The 18,375-nt window shown below is 40.6% G+C and overlaps 1 protein-coding gene and 1 long non-coding RNA gene across 5 annotated transcripts in view; one reads left to right on the top strand and one right to left on the bottom strand.

The window, feature by feature from the left end:
• Positions 1-1,671: 1,671 nt before the first annotated feature.
• On the bottom strand, positions 1,672-4,907 carry LOC141584281 (uncharacterized). Of its 2 annotated transcripts, XR_012517228.1 has the most exons (3): positions 4,588-4,907; positions 4,376-4,499; positions 1,672-2,882 (listed from the first exon to the last, which is right to left on the bottom strand). It is a non-coding gene; the product is annotated as an uncharacterized LOC141584281 (long non-coding RNA). The 2 variants fall into 2 exon arrangements; XR_012517227.1 differs by lacking the exon at positions 1,672-2,882 and having other exon boundaries at positions 4,336-4,499.
• A 101-nt stretch (positions 4,908-5,008) lies between these two features.
• The window catches only part of POPDC3 (popeye domain cAMP effector 3), a 28,026-nt gene continuing 14,659 nt past the window's right edge, over positions 5,009-18,375 (top strand). Inside the window, exons 1-2 of one of the 3 annotated variants that reach the window (XM_039467547.2) lie at positions 5,009-5,094; positions 6,139-6,251. The gene's annotated coding sequence lies outside the window, so the exon portion shown is untranslated. Of the gene's footprint in view, positions 5,095-5,488; positions 5,580-6,138; positions 6,252-18,375 lie in introns of those variants that run through there. The other 2 variants (XM_074397662.1, XM_039467548.2) reach the window with 2 other exon arrangements.

Here is an 18,375-nt window from a genome sequence, read left to right on the forward strand (position 1 = left end):
ACTTAAAAAAAAAAAAAAGAGAGAATAATAAGTGTTGCCAAGAATGTGGAGAAATAAGAACACTCATGCATTATTAGTGGACTGTAAAATGATACAGTTGCTATAGAAAGCAGTTTGGTAGTTCCTTAAAAAAAATAAACATAGAATTACCATATGACCCAGCAATTCTTCCCCTGGGTATATAGCCAAAAGTATTCAAACAAAAACTTACACACAAATGTTAATAGCAGCACTATTCACAAGAGTCAAATGGTGAAAATATCCAAATGTTCATCAACAGATAAATGGACTAATAAACTATGGCATAGTAAATAATGGAATGTTATTCAGCCATAAAAAGGAAGAAGTCCCTAGATGCTACAATGTGGATTGACCTCAAAAACATTACGCTAAGTGAAAGAAACCAGACACATGATGTCATATACTGTATGATTCCATTTATATGAAATATCTAGAACAGGAAAATCCATAGAGACAAAAAGCAGGTCAGTGGTTGCAAGGGGAGAAGGGGGAATTGGGAAGTGAAGGCTTTATGTGTATGGAGTTTCCCTTTGCGGGGATTAAAGGTTTCAGAGCTAGGCTGAGGTGGTGGTTGCACAACACTGAATGTACTAAATGTCACTGATTTGTACATTTTGAGATGGTTACTTTTATGTTATGTTTAATTTACATCAATTTTTTTTAAATGGTGGGCCACTAACACAGAACCCACTGCAGTCATTGGCAGTTATTTTGTAAAGGTACGTTTGCTGACAGGTATTTTCATAATCTTCATTGTGAATCAGGTTACAAATTAAATTGTTAAGTTAAATTTTAAAGATTATAAATTTTAAATTAAAACAAATTATAAATTTTTACAAAGTAAAAGAGCAAACCAAAGAACAGAAGAAACTGAGAAAGAGAGGGAACAGAGGCAGGGAACATGAGAGAAGAAAGGGAGAAAGAGGAGGAATAAAAAGAGCAAAAAAAAAAAAATAGAGAGAGAGGAGAACAAGAACACGAAAGAGAGCTAGAACAAAAATTTTATACTTGGGTAATATCAGGTGTCAGCGGGGGTTGTGAAGAAGGGAGAGTGCAGGAAGTAGCACACTTCTGCATACCTGGTAGGGATATAAATGGCCACGGACTCTCTGGAGAACGATTTGTCAGTAGCAAATAAAATGAAAATGAACATACTCAGAGCCCTACTTCTGGGCATATATTCTGGAGAAATCATCACGTATGCATCCAAGAAGCATGCACACAGCATTTGTTTGCTATATCAAAATACTAGAAACAGGCCAAGTGTGGTGGCTCATGCCTGTAATCCCAGCACTTTGGGAGGCCAAGGCAGGTGGATCACTTGAGGTCAGGAGTTCAAGAGCAGCCTGACCAACGTGCTGAAACTCCATCTCTACTGAAAAAAACAAAAATTAGCCAGGCGTAGTGGCAGGTGCCTATATTCCCAGCTACTTGGGAGGCTGAGGCAGGAGAATCGCTAAAACCCAGGAGGCAGAGGTTGCGGTGAGCCAAGATTGCACCACTGCACTATTCCAGCCTGGGCAACAGAACAAGATTCTATCTCAAAAAAAAAAAACAAAAACAAAAACAAAAAACTACAAACAACTTAAATAGTTAAGGAGATGGATACACTGTGATATATTTGTGAAAATAAGTAAAAATCTAAGCTGTTGGAACTTTAAAACACTTTGAGCTTTAAGGGAATCTGATTATGGAATCTAAGTCACATGTAAACATGCAACTATAAAGCAGGCAGCTGCGACCTTTGTTTCTCTGATTATAGATTAGCCTTTTTCCTTACCTATGTTGTTTTGTAAAGTGTTATAAATGACTAAAGGGCACCACGGAAGACCCCTTCTCTCCTAACTGTTGCTGTTCATTATAAATTAACTTTCCTCTTTCCTCTCTCACACAGACTTCATGATTATCACATTATCTAAGATGGAATGTTAAATATACTCTTTTAAATAGGAAAAGAAAAGCTGTATGCATAAGAAAACAAATCGTAACTAAATTGCTGTAACTCATAAACCAGCTTTGTATAGAAAATGTTATAATCACACTAAGTTTCTTTCTTTTCTGCCTACATATGCAAGATCTTAACTTTGGAGCATTGACTCCATTCCTTTGGAGTCTGTGTTGTCTGAATAGCCATTCTCAGCTAAATTTTAAATTGAACAAATGCTTTAATACTGGATTCTGATCATTTCCATTATTTCAGGTAGACACACAGATAATATAACAGTATATAGTCATTTAAAAGAAGAATTTTATATATATTATATATGTGAAAGATAAATGAACTCCAAGGTACTTTGTTGTCTGGAAAAGATAGTTGACAGATACAGTATGATGTCAAACAATATACCTTAGTATATCACATTATATTCATGTATTACTCGTATAATAAAATGTATAATAACAAAAATGAGAGATACAGAGAAAGAGAACATAGCCATGATCAAGGCAGGAAAATGTACATGAAGGAGTAAGAAAGACAAATTAGAATGCAGCAGGACAGAAGTATTTAACACAAAATTTTCCCCTCTATATATTCTCTCACAATTTGGAGGGGGAGGGGTGCATTTACAACTCCGGGCATGTATTAACTGGATCCTCTACTTAGGGTTTCACAAAGCTGCAATTAAGGTGTCATTGGTCTGTGTTCTCTTGTGGATGACTGACGGGAAGAATTTACTTCTAAGTTCACTTAGACTGTTGACGGAATTCATTTCCTGGAGTTTGTAGGGCTTCTTGCTGGCTGGCTATTGGCAGGAAGCTGCCTTTCAGCTCCTAGAGGCTGCCCATGGTTCCTCATCATGTGGACTTCCCAAACATGGCCACTGACTTCATCAGGACAGACAGGACAGTATCTAGAGAGTCTGTTCATAAGAGAGTCTTTTATAATGTAATGTAGTCATGGGAGTGATATCCGTCACCTTTGTTATATTTACTTTCAGAAGCAAGTCACAGGTCCCAAGCCCTCTTAGGAGGAGGGGATCTAATACAGGTATGAACATGAAAAGTAACTGGGAATCAGAAACCACTGGGGCCGCTGAAGAATCTGTCACACAGGCATATCTTAGTTGCACTGAGACAGGCAAGCTATTTTAAGATGGTGTGGTGAAAAAGGATAAAAGCTCCTTACTCAAGCTCCAGCTTATCTAACTCTCAGTCAATCGGTAACAGACCCAAGAAACTTAACTGCAAGCACCTATTTAAGAGGGCTAGGGACTTCCCCAGATCCTCGCCTGCACAGTTAGACTTAAACTCCAACCTACAGTTACCCCTTCCTCACTTTAATGCTATAAATAACTCCTGGGGTAGAGATTTTAAATGCTAATACTACATATGACATATGAAAAAGCATATTGGGCCACTGTGCAAGGACAAGAAAACTTCTAAACGTGCCCTGATGTAACCTTTCCCTATAGAAAGACCCTATGAAACTCACCCACACACTCTCGTCAGAAAGCAGTCCGCTCCTTTTCCTTTCTTAGTGCTGACTCCCTTGTGCACAAGCAGAATAAACTTTCCTTTGCTGCTCTGTTTGGTGATCTCTTTCAATCTCTATCGTGGGAGATCATGAGAACCCAGGGCAACAGTAACAGCTTCTGGTTTTTAAATTAGAAATAACTGTAATATAATCCTTGAATTTTTAAAATGTAGGACACTAAACAAGTAAAATCTAAACCGGAGAACATCTGACCTCAAAGCTCATGGCCTTCTCACTTCCCTGGCCATAGTTTAAAGGTACACACACACACACACACACACACACACACACCATGGACTACATCCAGTTTAAACTGGATTTCCAACATTTGAGCAAATCCCTCGAGTGAAGAGTAAGAGTGAAGGCCTAGGATCAAGTGGTTTCTAGCCATTTCAAAGGTGTAACAATATGTGCATTTCTTGATTCTCGGTTCCAGCACCAATTAAAGGGAGTTAATTTTACCATCTATAATCATTGTTTTTGTGGTTACTCTGGGGCTCCAAAGAGACACTGATTGCTCAGTAAATGCTTGTTCCTGGAGTCACTGTTACCAATATGGTTATACAAAAGGAAAGTGAGCTAGAAGAAAGGAGATAAAATTCTTAAATTGGTGGCACGTTTTACTGGTCATCACCAACTCCCACATTTGTTTCACACAAAAACAAAACAAAACTTTCCTAATTGCAAAGGAAGAAAAAATGCACCCAATTATTGCTTTAAAATTGTATGTATCTGGTTATTACTGATTTGAGCTTTTTTTTTTTGTCATTTGTGTTTTTAAGTTTTTTCCTTTTATGATTGTCTATGTCCTTTACTCACTTGGTTTTTGAGATGTTCACTGATTTGAATATAGATATTTTATTGGTTGGTGCCTCATACCTGCAATCCCAAGCTTTAGGAGGTCGAGTCAGGAGGATGCTTGAGCCCAGGAGGCCAAGACTGCAGTGAGCCGTGATCGCACTCCACTGCCCTCCAGCCTGGGTGACAGGATGAGAACCCATCTCTAAAAATAAAACATTTAAAAAGATACTGTATTGTCCTTTCTCTGTCCAATACACCCACATATTCCCGTCCCCACTCTGGTGATTTACCTCTTCATTTTGTTTACGGTGTGTGTGGAGCGGGGGTGAGAGGGCCGGTGTGCGGTTACGCGGTTCAGCACCCAGCGCATCGCTCCTGCCCAGAGTGACGACGAACACTTGGTGTCGGTTACAGCCGCGGCGGTACACTCCGAGAAGCGCATCTTTGGAAACTTTGGTCCGTAGCGGCCGCTAGGATTCTCGGTGGCCCCGCACCCGGGTGGCCGCACCGCCCGCCCCGGCCCAGCCGCAGCCGCAGCCGCCGCGCCCGCCCACCCGGCTGCGCCCCGGGGCGCGCGCCCGTGCCCGGCCCGTGCCCGGCCCCCGCCCGCGCCGCCGCGCCGCTCCGGAGCCGACTGCGGTCACGCTGCCGCTGCGCCCCGCGCGGCGGGGTGGGCGGCAAGCCACTCGCGAGGCGGGCGCTGAGGCTTCCACGCGGGCCAGCCGGGTCCAGCGCGCTCCGCCGGGAAACTTCTGCGGACGCCCGGCGGGAGCTCCGCGCAGGGCAGGGAAGGACAGGTAAGAAGGTGAGCCCGGGGGCGCTGCGGCCGCCGCCTTCCGGAGCTGTCCGCACCCTCGCACCTCGCCGCCGCCTCGGGCAACTTAGCGGGCGCGGCTTCCGCGGGGCCGCCGACCCCCACGAGCGCTGGCGTCTGGCTGCCCGGCGTTCCTGCGCCGCCCGCGCGGCTCCCGCCAACTCCGCGCCCCCCGGAGTCCGGGGTCCCGGCGGCGCCGCTCGCGGCTCGGAGGGCTGGGGTTCCTCTGCTGCGGTTCCCGCCCGCGCCGACCCCGGGAGAACGCGCGTCGTCTGCCCTGGAGACTTCCGGGCGAATCTTCCTCCCAGATCTTCTCCCGCAGGTCCCACACTGGCCCCAGGCACCGTGGAGCCCACATAAACAGGCCAGGTTTGCAAGGGAGAAAAGCGGTTCCTAGGGGCCCCGACAGTCTTGGGTTTCACCTTGGGGAGGTCCTGTCACCGCCGGAAGTTTCCTTTCCCCGCTTGGGTAAGCAATGGGCCTGACTGGGGTCAGTGTTCTCACGCTATTCTCACAGAGTTGGGGGTACGAAGGTCGCGCTGACCTGTTTTCTCTATTTGGGGGTCGCCCTGCCAAAAAAGAAATTTGCCTGCCACGAAATTGTCTTATCACTAAGGTTGGTTACAGTGGTATCTTATTTTAGGCAAAGATGAAAGACAAAAATCAAAATACAGTAAGAAGGGCAGTGCCAGAAATTTAGCCAGAAGACATTTGCAGAAAGTGAAAAACTCTGTTTGTAAATAATAAATGGAAAAGTAGAATTCGAATCCCACTTTTGAAGGCAATTTGATTTACTAAACTTCCGTGCTTCTTGACTTTTCACTCTAATTCCAGTACTTAGATGTTTTGAATTTGCAAGCCTACAAACTGCAATTGAGTTTTATAGCAGCCTTAAAAAATTACTGTTGCCTGATCGTACTAAGTTCAGTGGCTGGTTTTTTCCCTTGTTTTTAATTCTATGGACTGTTGCATGAAAATATCCCCTTGTCAGCGTACAATAACTTGGCATTGTTCTTTGTGACAATAGACAACCAACAAGAACTTCATGGGACAGAAAATATAAACAAAAAATTGGATCTCAGTTTCCAAATGTGCAAAATGAAGAGCTCTGGCCGATCCCAGATTCCAGATATCTCTGAGGTGCTTGTTCTTTTCTGTCCTGAAAATCAGTATATGCGTGTGTGTGTGTGTGTGTGTGTGTGTGTGTATGTATGTGTGTATGTGTGTCTGTGTGAGTGTCTTCAGGAGTTTGGGATACAAATATTAATTGAAACCTAAGATACTCTGTCCTTAAAATTTTATACATTTAAATGGGAAACATTTGGTAGTTGAGTTTCTTTAATCGTATCAGTCTCTCAAAATAGCTGAATCATTGTGCATCCTCTGCTTGTAAATGATTACATTCTAAGTTATTAAATAAAAATGTATCGTGGGAAACCTAAATCCCATACTTTTCACCACAAGACTGACTAATAGGGTTGACAGACTAGAGTACTGATGCCTGCTTATTTTGAAACAGTCTCCAGGAAAAATTAAGAATGTTATGAAGCATTTGCTACGGTATGTGAGCGTAACACATAAGCAGCATGACAGGCAAGAAATTTCAAAACTGCTTTGGAAATACCCATGATAGATCTCAAAGTCTGTAAACTGCAGTTGAGATCACTTTTTGTAATTATGGTCATTGGTCAGCTGGGATTAGGAGCTCTCTCAAGAGAATGAATTTCCCTCCAATTAATAGAAGAGTATCTTGAATCACTGATGAGATTGTTTTAAAGGAAGAGGGAACATGCTTCTCTCTTTTTTCTAAGTAGTTATAAGAAAAAGTCTTACAGGGAAAATTACATTAGGTGTTTTCTAAATTAAATAAATAAATAACCAAAAGTTCCTGACTTAAATTACGTATAAAAATGCTGGGTCCTCCTCCAACCCAAAGAATCCAGGAATTAATTCACGTAGACTTACAGTGAGACCTTCCTATTTTCTGTTCCTCAACAGAATTAACAACCTCCTGTGACTCCTGCACACTGAAATTGGCTAGGATGGGATCATCAAGGAAGGGATGTGGTAGTATTGGAAGGACAAGCAAATGGCTAAGCTTGTAGAAAAATCTCCATTCTTCTGAGCTTCATTTTCCACTCTGAGCAATACCGATAATAATATGTAGGTTTCAGAGTTGCTTTGACTCCTAAATGTGTCTGTGTTTGTAGGAACTAGTACTTGCACAGAGAAAGGGCACAGGTAATCTTGGTTCTTCATGTCTTCCTTGGAAGGTGTTTGTTTTCTAGCTGAACAAATTGCGGCTGAATTGTAGATAACAGCTTTTGCTTTTAATTTCAAAAATTCTCTGTGGCAAAATCTTAATAATTGTTGAATCTGGGCAACAGGTATATTGGAATTTATTGTATACTATTTTCTCTATTTTTGTCTATGTTCAAAATTATTCATCAGAAAAAAAAATTTAAGTGTGAATCTGAAAAATAAACCTACACTTTGAGTTACTTTCAGTCCAAATTTCATTTTACGTTGTACTTTTTTAAATTGGTGAATATTTACATATGGAGAAATATAAATTATGTACTATGTAGGGGGTGGATGGGCAGAGACTGGTCCTAGAGAACAATCCATGGCAGCCTTCTATTTTTTTGTGTGAAATTTTTCTTTATTGTAAAACAATCTAATGAAAATATGACAGTGTTTATATTTGTTAATTCTGGTTGTTGGGTTCATGGTTTTTTTGAAATTTTTATATTTGAATTTTTTTACATTGATTTTAAGTCACTGTATTGTTTCCCAGAATCATGATAAAGAATACAAATCATGCAGATATTTTTAAAAAGGTAAAAATAGTTTCTACCCCACCATCAAGAAATATTCATCTTTAACATGAAGTGAAAATCATTGCATACGTCTTTCTATGCATTTATACAAATAGGATATGTTGGCCGGGCTCAATGGCTCACGCCTGTAATCCCAGAACTTTGGGACGCTGAGGTGGGCAGATCACCGGAGCTCAGGAGTTCAAGACCAGCCTGGCCAATATGGTGAAACCCCATCCCAAAAATTAGCCAGACATGGTTGCATGCACCTGTTGTTCCAGCTACTCCAGAGGCTAAGGCAGGAGAATTGCTCAAACCTGGGAGGTGGAGGTTGCAGTGAGCCGAGATCGCACCACTCAACTCCAGCCAGGGCAACAGAGCTCTGTCTCAAACAAACAAACAAACAAACAAAAGATATGTCAATAGATTAAAAAGAAATGCTTTTATAAAAAATAGAATTGTTAAATAAGCAGGAGGCCCTTAGCCTGAAGCTTTCTCCTTACTTTGAAGTCCTATGTGAAAAACTAACTTTGTACATACACAAACAGAAATTTAACTCAGGAATATATTTTTTGTAATAGCCAGATTTCAGCCAATCGCAGATGGCCAACTCATCACACCATGCCCAAATAAAGCAGATGCAGAGCTGTAGCCAGTTGAGTGATTTTGCTTTTTTACTTCTATGCTTAGTTCATAAAAACTATCCAGCAGCATCTCATGCTGCTGGATAGAGAGCTCTGTGACCCTCTTCTGGTTCAGAGTTCTGCCTGACTCGTGAATTGTTCATTGCTCAGATAAATTGTTAAATTTAATTTATCTAAAGTTTTTATTTTAACAGGATTTTTGTGTTTTTAATAGAGATGGGGTTTCACTATGTTGTCCAGGCTGGTCTCAAACTCATGACCTAAGGTGATCCTCCAGCCTTGGCCTCCCAAAGTGCTGGGATTACAGGCATGAGCCACTGCACCTGGCCTATTTTATACTTCTTTAATTTTGGAGACAGGGTCACACTCTGTTACCCACGCTGGAGTGTAGTGGCATGATCACAGCTCACTGCAACTTCAACCTCCCAGGCTCAAGGAGTCCTCCTACCTCAGCCTCCCATGTAGCTGGAACTATAGGCACTCACCACCACATCCAGCTAACTTTTTTTTGGTAGAGTTAGGTTCTCACTATGTTACCCAGGCTGATCTGAAACTCCTAGGCTCAAGGCCTCCTCCCACCTCAGTCTCTCAAAGTGCTGGGATTACAGGCATAAACCACTACACCCAGCCCCAATTAAAAAAATACGTTTATATTGTGAGAATCTATAACATTTGCAATGTGTTTTGTAAACTTCATTTCAGATATAATTTAGTCTTAGTAACTAACTAAATGGAATCATGATGAATTACTGGCCCTTTTACCATGGCATCTCAAGTATCAACTTTTAAATTTTGATTCATTCTTTGATTGGCTAGATTTTGTCAATATGTTTGTTTATTTCCAAGAAGGGCACATTTCCTGTGTCTTTTATGTTTGAAATGTCCATGTTTCTTTTGAGTCATCCCTGACTCACAATGCTTTGACCAAACCATTTTTCAACTTTACAGTGGCACAGAGGCAATACAACATTCAGTATGCACAACTTTTGGTATGGCACCCAATTAAACACATCATCATCATAAATTGAATATACTGTAAGTCAAACTTGTTTTCAGCTTACGATATTTTGAACTTACCATGAGTTGATTGTACCTTGGGGAGCATCTGTACTTGAATGACCATTTGGCCGGCTATAGTATTTTTGAGCCAGTTTCCTTACCTCCAGATTATGTAGCCCTTGCTCCATTTACTGCTGGCATCTAATTTGTCTTTAGAGAAGTCTAAGGTTGGTTTCAGACTTTCTGGCCAGGTGCAGTGGCTCACGCCTGTAATTCCAGCACTTTGGCAGGCCAAGGCTGGTGGATCACTTGAGGTCAGGAGTTTGAGACCAACCTGGCCAACACAGTAAAACCCTGTCTCTTCTAAAAATACAAAAAATTAGCTGGGCCTGGTAGCACGTGCCTGTAATCCCAGCTACTTGGGAGGCTGAGGCAGGAGAATCTCTTAAACCCAAGAGGTGGAGGTTGTGATGAGCGGAGATTGTGCCATTGGACTCCAGCCTGGTCAAGAAGAATGAAACTCCATCTTAAAAAAAAAAGCAAATTTTCCCCATGCAATTTACTTTCTTTTTCTGCCTGGAGTCCTAAAATATCCTTTCTATTCCTGAAATATAGTAATTCAGGCTATATCATTGTTAAGTTCTGTATCAATTTTTCATGGAACCTGGTACATTATTTCTGTTTCTATATTTCCTATTGACATAATCTGTTGTTTTTAATGTCAGGATTTTTTTTTTCATTATGAATGCTTTTTCTTTCCCATTTTGTAATTCTCCACTTCAAAGACACCAATTATTCTTACATTGTCTCATCTTTGTTCTCCATAATGATTATATTCTCTTGTTTTAATTTCTCCTCTGTTTTCTTCATTCACTGTACTTGTCTAAATGATTAAACTGTAACTGATTTATAAATTAAAGTGTAGCATGGTATAAACAGACTCAGGTTAGGAATGAGGATATTTGAATTCTAACGTGGCCAAGTCTTTCTTAAAGAAGTTTTCATGCTTGAAAAATAGGTAAATAACTATCCCTCCCTCCTGCCCCCAGTATTTTTGGAGCTGTGAAATAACATACATGGAGTAATTCATGCTGGTTCTGATACAGGGTTGCTACTCAAGAGATGCTGGTTGTTATTACTTATTCCTCTATTCAAGATGGAGGAGGTGTGGTGTTAGAATTCAAGTTCCAAACACGTGTTACATTATAGTTGTTCTGGAAGTCACAATGCATAAGGATAGATAGTGCCTTTCCCTCTGTAATAAAAGGAAATTTAACCTCCATAGAAAAAGAGATAAACAGAAATACTTTAAAACATTCTGTTGGGAATTTATTTCATGGAATCTCAACTTATTTTCTGTTGTTTGTGTTCATTTTCAAGTTTATATTAAATCTTGGTAATGCATAGAAACTGACCAACTAGTGGACCATCCTTGATCAATACTTGATCAGATATGAAAAGAAATTTAAGATAATGATTCTAATCTCATTAAGACTTCAGACTGTTCTAAAATGTAGCATTTATTTAAAATTTAGTATGCAATAACTGACTTTAAATGAGTTTTAATGGCTGGGCACATTGGCTTATGCCTGTGTAATCCCAGCACTTTGGGAGGCCAAGGTGGGAGGATTACTTGAGTCCAGGAGTTCAAGATCAGGCTGAGCAACACAGGGAGACTCCATCTCTAACATATAAAATAAATAAAATAGTTTAAGTAGTTTATTTGCAGATAACATGTATTTTTAGTTATTAATATTTAAAATATATCTCAGTTTTGAAAACTGGACTTAAATAGTGTTAACATTTGAATTTCACTAAAATGCAAGCTCCATGAGGACAGGGTTTTAATGAATAATAATAATAATTATTATTATTATTATTACTACTACTATGTGAGACAGGGTCTTTCTCTGTGGCCCAGGCTGCAGTGCAGTGGCGTGATCACAGTTCTCCGTAACCTTGACCTCCTGGGCTCAAGTGGTTCTCTTGCCTGAGCCTCCTGAATGACTGGGATTACAAGTGCATGCCCACCTAATTTTTTTTTACTTTTTGTAGAGATAGGGGTCTCACTTTGTTGCTCAGGCTGGTCTCAAACTCCTGTCCTCAAGTGATCCTCCCACTTCGGCTTCCCAAGGTGCTGGGATTACAGGCATGAGCCACTGTACACAGCCCAGAAGTACTGCATATGTTAATTGACAGTATTTTCATGGCCATTTGAGAGCTAATGATACAGTTCATTATGTTATAATGCATGTTTTAAAAGTAAGCATTATTCCAGCAATTGACATATTAGGGAACAATTTGGGCATAATAAAACTTTCATGTTTGCTTATGCATGTTTTACCCAGAAGAAACACTGGATGAATGCATTAAATTGCAACTAGCTGACCTAAGCCATGTAGGGATACACAAAATGCAAACACATACACCTCTCAAACATCTACCAGCTATCTTGGTTCACCATGTATTATCCTGAAAATTTACACTTTGGTATTCTTTCACACTTGTCAACTTTCCTGTATAAAAACATGCTCATTCTAGGATTGAAGGGCTGAGAAAGAGGGCAACTTTTTATTCCTTCTTCCACCACTTCACCATAACTCACAAATTGCAACCATTCCCATACCACTTCCCTAGCAAGTTTTTGGCCTTTTTTTCAGATCAAGTGCCACATTTGTGTATTTTTAACCATTTCACACACACACACACACACACACACACAAACTGTGCTACTGTTTTTATTAAATTCCTATCTTTTAAAGAATGTGCCACTGATGAAGATTTTAAGTGTTATGTCCCTAACCCCATTTTTCTCGTGAGTCCTGTGGTTGTTATTGCACAGTTCAGCATAGTGCCGTGACTGTTTAGGATCACATATGTTGTTGTGTTATAGCAGAACTGACTCTAGTTGGTTAAAGTAGCATAAAAGTGCTATTAAGTATCATGCTGTTGAGAAAATAAGGCTGATATCTACATCTGGCAGTCTCTCTACTAAAAGAGTCCAAATGTGACTCCCCTGACCCAGATGTGTGGTCAATCTGGTTATTTAGCCAGAAAAAAAGAAAAAGCAGAGATTATGGCTAATTAGCTATCATACATGATCTTGTTAGGGCTGTTTGCCAGGAAGGAACTTGAGAACCTAATCCAAACATAGAAAAAGTGAGTTCATTTTCTGCATATAGGTCACTTGGAGTAAAGGAAAGCACAGGTGTCTACTGTTGATTCATATAAAGAAATGACTGCTTAATGTATCTAGTTTCTCTTGCATCTTTCATCGGGAATCTCTTTAGTAAACGTACTGCATGATGTCACAGCAGCTCATCAAAAGGGAATGGCTTCCTGCTTATGCCTTTAACCATTTCCAAGATATGGAGAAGTCAGAAGAATGTGAGCAGAGCCTGTCAATTATTTAAAACAGTCTAATGGCAAGCATGAGAAGTGGAGATTAACTGCTGCTTCTTCAAATTAAGGATTTTTGCAGCTATAGGGCTGAGTGACTCAGCGGGTAGGACCTACCTTCTTATCCCACTGTGGCTGAAAAAACTGTAGTTTCTTAAGAAATTTATTTAAACTGAAGAAAGAAAGTAAGAATGTTTTTGATTTGTTTTGTTCCAGTAAGTCCAGATATTTATTGAAAGTATACATGTAGCAGTATCTTGTGGTGGTTAAGAGAGCAGACTGGCATCTGCCTGCCTGGGAGTGAGTCTGGGCTCTATCATTTGTGTTTCCTTAAGCAAACCAACATAACTTTCCTAATACCTCAATTTTCTCATCTTTAAAATCTGGACAATAAAACTATCTGCTCAGTGAATGCCAGATGCTAGTAGTAGCATGTGAGGATCAAGGCGATACCTGGATACTGCCTTCCCAATGCTGAAGTCACTTGGCATTGATGGCATCACACAATTTGAAGAAATACAGTTAATTCTTTTGAGTTTCTCTGGACTGTATTTTGAGTGTCAATCTCTGACTATATCTAAAATATTAAATATTTGCCCTGTCTTTATGGCTCAGTGTTACAAAGAACTGACTGATCTGAAAGACAACCATGAAACATGGTATTCCAGGAATTTTGGAGATTGGAATATGAATGTCGTAACTATTTTGGAAGTTACCCGTGTGTTCAAATGCTTAGAGTATGGTAACTACCTGACTGTATAAAAGGAAAACCTCTTAAGTGATACTGGGAACCACGGTGAATTTAATAGAATTCCCAGGGTCTCTCATAGGGTCTTGTTTTCCAGGTCCTATCAAGTAACTATTCTCACCTGATTTTCCTGATTTAAATCTAGCAAGGATTGTCTTCAGCTTTACAGATCTAAATTCTAATTCCATCATAAAATTATAGATTATTTTTATGATGGAATATTTTTCATTGCTCTGTGAAATGAAAAGCCTCATGTACAGTGAGTACTCATACCATTTATGTGTGTGTTTAGTTTTCTGTTGCTGTATTAAAAAATGACTACAATCAAGGTGTTAGACACACTGAACTTCTTATTTGGAGTTTGGGATTCTCTTCCAAGCTTTTCAGATGGTTTACAGAATACAGTTCCTTGTGGATATAGAACTAAAGTCTCAGTTATCTTGCTAAGTGTTGGCTGGGACTTCTTCAAGCTCATAGAGACCACCTGCTATTCCTTTCATTGGAAACCCCACAGGCAGTTCACATATGGAGGTTTGCTTTCTTCCAGTAGGAGCACATCAATCACTCTGGCATCCAATCTATCTCCAGTCCTGTGGTGGAGTCCTGTATAACTTAACATAATCATGAGAGTGACTATTCCACCACCATTTGTCATATAATGTTACCTAATCAAGGGAGCATCTATCTCATAGGTTCTGCCCACACTCAAGAAGAGGGAATTACACATGGCATGTATACCAGAAGGGCAGGAATGTTGAGAGAACCTTAGAATTCTGCCTACCACAGTGTGTGATAAAATGAGAGATCAATCATGGATAGAGGTAACTGTGATGTTAGCTGAGACACGAGAACAGAAAAAAGTCCACCAGAGCCTGTCCGTATGTTCTCTAATTTCCTCAAGTCTCAAGAAGACTCCAAGATCTCATTGGTAAGGAGGATCAAAGGCATGCTCCAGCCTAGGAGACTAATAGTACATGAAGAGTCTCCATGTATTGTGTGAAAACAAAGGCCAGTGGGGATACTCTAGAATCCATGTCAGAAGATGAAATGAGAAAATTAAGCCATGTAATATAATTGCTTGGGAAAGAGGAACTCTCCTCAGCCAAAAGGAAAAAGTGATACTTCCCTTGGCAGGATAAAGGAGCCAAGTGTTGCAGTAGGGCTGGCCACCCCTGTAGGCAGAAACCAGATGGTGACATCTATGCTTTGACTGCATATGAATACTGTAACCAATACCATTTACATTTTCATCAACACTCTGTTCTGAATCTTGGATAATTCTTCCATATTTATACACTTATGCATTATACATATACAATGTTTGCATAGCATCATGCCAAGTCTTTTCATTTCTTCTTACTTGTGACTCTAGACCAGCACTGTCCAATAGAAATATAATGCAAGCCAAATATGTAATTTTAAATTTTCTAGTAGCAACATTTTTTAAAGTAAGAACAAGTGGCTGAGCATGGTGGCTCACGCCTGTAATCCCAGCACTTTGGGAGGCTGAGGCAGGCTGATCATGAGGTCAGGAGCTCGAGACCAGCCTGGCCAATATGTTAAAACCCCATCTCTACTAAAAGTACAAAAAATTAGCTGGGCATGGTGGCATGTGCCTGTAGTCCCAGCTGCTCAGGAGGCTGAGGCAGGAGAATTGCTTGAACCCGGTAGGCGGAGGTTGCTGTGAGCCAAGAGCACACCACTGTACTCCAGCCTGGGTGACAGAGCAAGACTCCATCTCAAGAAAGAAAAAAAAAAAGAACAAGTAAAGACAATTTTAATAATAGGTTTTATATAACCCACTACTTCTAAAACACTATCATTTCAATATGTAAGCAGTATAAACATTAATGACATGTTCTTTACCCTTTTTTTTTCTGAGGCCGAGTCTTGCTCTCTTGCCCAGGCTGGAGTGCAGGGGCATGATCTCTGCTTATTGCAACCTCCACCTCCCAGGTTCAAGTGATTTTCCTGCCTCAGCCTCCTGAGTAGCTGGGATTATAGGTGCCCACCATCATGCCTAATTTTTGTATTTTTAGTAGAGACAGGGATCTCACCATGTTGGCCAGGGTGGTCTTGAACTCCTGGCCTCAAGTGGTCCACCTGCCTCAGCCTCCCAAAGTGGTGGGATTACAGGTCTGAGCCCCTAATAGGACATTCCTATTCTATTCTTTACTTTTGTAGTCTTCACAGTCTATTGTGAACACTTTCATTTCTCCCTGTGAACACTTTCATATCTTTCTTAATAATCTTCACAGTCCCAGTTTTTATTTACTGTTGTTCTGTGTGATAGTAACTGCTAAATCTCTCTCCCTTCATCCTACTCCTTATCTTCTTCTGTAAATTCTGCTAGACTCAGAGCATCGGATTAAATATGGCTAAAACTGAGTTCCTTTTTCCTGTGATTTTTTCCCGACTTCAAGATCTTGTATAACTCTAAAATGTCTTCAACCCTTCTTCGTTCCTCTGTCTCAGCAGACCCTTTCACTTCTTCCTCATAGTCTAGTACATGTTTCCTGTTTTTTCTTTTTTAATCCACACCAAAACTGTTAATTCAGGTATTGGTCATATCCTACTTGAGCTTTCTGACTTTTCCCAAGCTGTATTTCAAACACTGTTTTTCTACTTGTGCAATCTTTATCAGTCAGTGAACGTTTACCAAAGACCCACTCTATGCTAGACAGAGGAACATTTCAAATATATATATATACATATATATATATATGTATATATATATACAGTCTATCAATAAAACTGTTATTCTATACACACACACACATACCCCATCTTTTAAATGCTTGAATATGTAATCCAACTAAAAAAATTTAAAAATTGTGATGCTTTAAAAAGGAAAAATATACGTAATGGTCAATATGACACAATCTATGATGGAGGCCATGTAGGCAGATAATAAAGGCCATTGAAAACTCAGCTTACAGTTGGACGCGGTGGCTCACGACTGTAATCCCAGCACTTTGGGAGGCCGAGGCGGGTGGATCACGAGGTCAGGAGTTTGAGACTAGCCTGGCCAAGATGGTGAAACCCCATCTCTACTAAAAATACAAAAATTAGCCAGCTGTGTGGCAGGTGCCTGTAATCCCAGCTACTCGGGAGGCTGAGGCAGAGAATTGCTTGAACCCGGGAGGCAGAGGTTGTAGTGCGCTGAGATCACGCCCTTGCACTCCAGCCTGGGCAACAGAGCAATACTCTGTCAAGGAACAGAAACAAAAACAAAAACAAAAACTCAGCATACAAGGTGCACTTCTGGCCACCATGGTCAGGAAAGGCTGCTGCAAAATGTTCAGAAGCCTTGATCCTTTTTGGACTGATGAGTGTACGGAAGGAAAATGTTGTCTTACCAGGGCAAAGGATGGAAGTGAAAACACATGAAGAGGAAATGTACCTTTCCAGCTCCTTAAAAATAAGGACTAAAATTCAGATCCTTTATTCTGTGGAATGTTGTGGTGTGTCTTTTCCCTCCCCTGCCCCCACCTGTCACCTCCTTCCTATCTCTTAGATTTATTCAACAGTTCTTAACCCTGGTTGAACATCAAAATCCCTGGGAAGTTTGTGAAAAAAATTCCATGCCCCGGCAACAAAACAGGCCAGTTAAGTAATAGTCTCTGGAGCTGGGCCCCAGTCAAACACCTGGTGTTAAGACCTGCAGTCTCAATTCAGTGCTGCCGCTTGGCTCTATACCTTGACTCATATTTGGAATTGTCTTCTACTGCGTATCATATGGAGTCATGTCATTTTAGAGCTCTTATGATGTCCAATTCTTTCATTTTACCAATCAGGAAACCAGTCTAGGGGGATTAAAATCGCATAGCTATCCAGGGGTATGGCTAAGACTAGAACCCTTCTCTTGGGCAGTAATCAAGCTGGATAGACTAGATAAGAGAATGGTGAGCTAACACCAGCACTACATCCCACCAATAGGCAAGAGGACCAAAGCATGTGATGTTGAGTAATCAGCATGGAAGGACAGCCAGTTGTCAGGCAAAAACGGACAAAGCTGAAGTGCTGCAAACATGTTTGGCAAGGGTTAATTCAGACATCATTCTGGAATAACATAAAATAATGCCTGTCAAATTTTAGTGTGCATAAGAATCAACTGGGAGCTTATTAGAAATTAATCTTCCTGGGTCCTACCGCAGTGAATCTGGCTCAGTTATCTTGGGTAGCGCTAGAGAAAGGGCATGGGGGCATGTTTAGCAAGTTACCCAGGTGATTCTGATGTGTCCTCTGATCTGAGGACACACTTGCAGGGAAGCACTAAACATTAATCTAAGGTAGAAGATTGATGCTGGCTTCCCAGAAACAGGCTCTTTTACCACTGAAAAATGGAGACTCAGGAGTAGCATGGTTACGATCTGTATTTACCACCAGCAGGAAGTCAGAACACACAAGGTGGGGGAGAATAACACAGAGATCACCCCTGCAGAAATGAATTACTTTAGGATTTATAATTTAAAGACTGATAGCAGCCAAAAGTGACTCATCTGTATTTCTGTCTTCAGTTGTAATCATCTGGAGGAAAGAAAGCTTTTTAAAAAACTATACTCTTGGCTGGGCACAGTGGCTCATGCCTATAGTCCCAACACTTTGGGAGGCTAAGGCGATCATTTGAGGTCAGGAGTTCATGACCAGCCTGG

Source organism: Saimiri boliviensis, chromosome 4 (genome assembly GCF_048565385.1).
Source record: "Saimiri boliviensis isolate mSaiBol1 chromosome 4, mSaiBol1.pri, whole genome shotgun sequence".
Classification (NCBI taxonomy): domain Eukaryota; kingdom Metazoa; phylum Chordata; class Mammalia; order Primates; family Cebidae; genus Saimiri; species Saimiri boliviensis.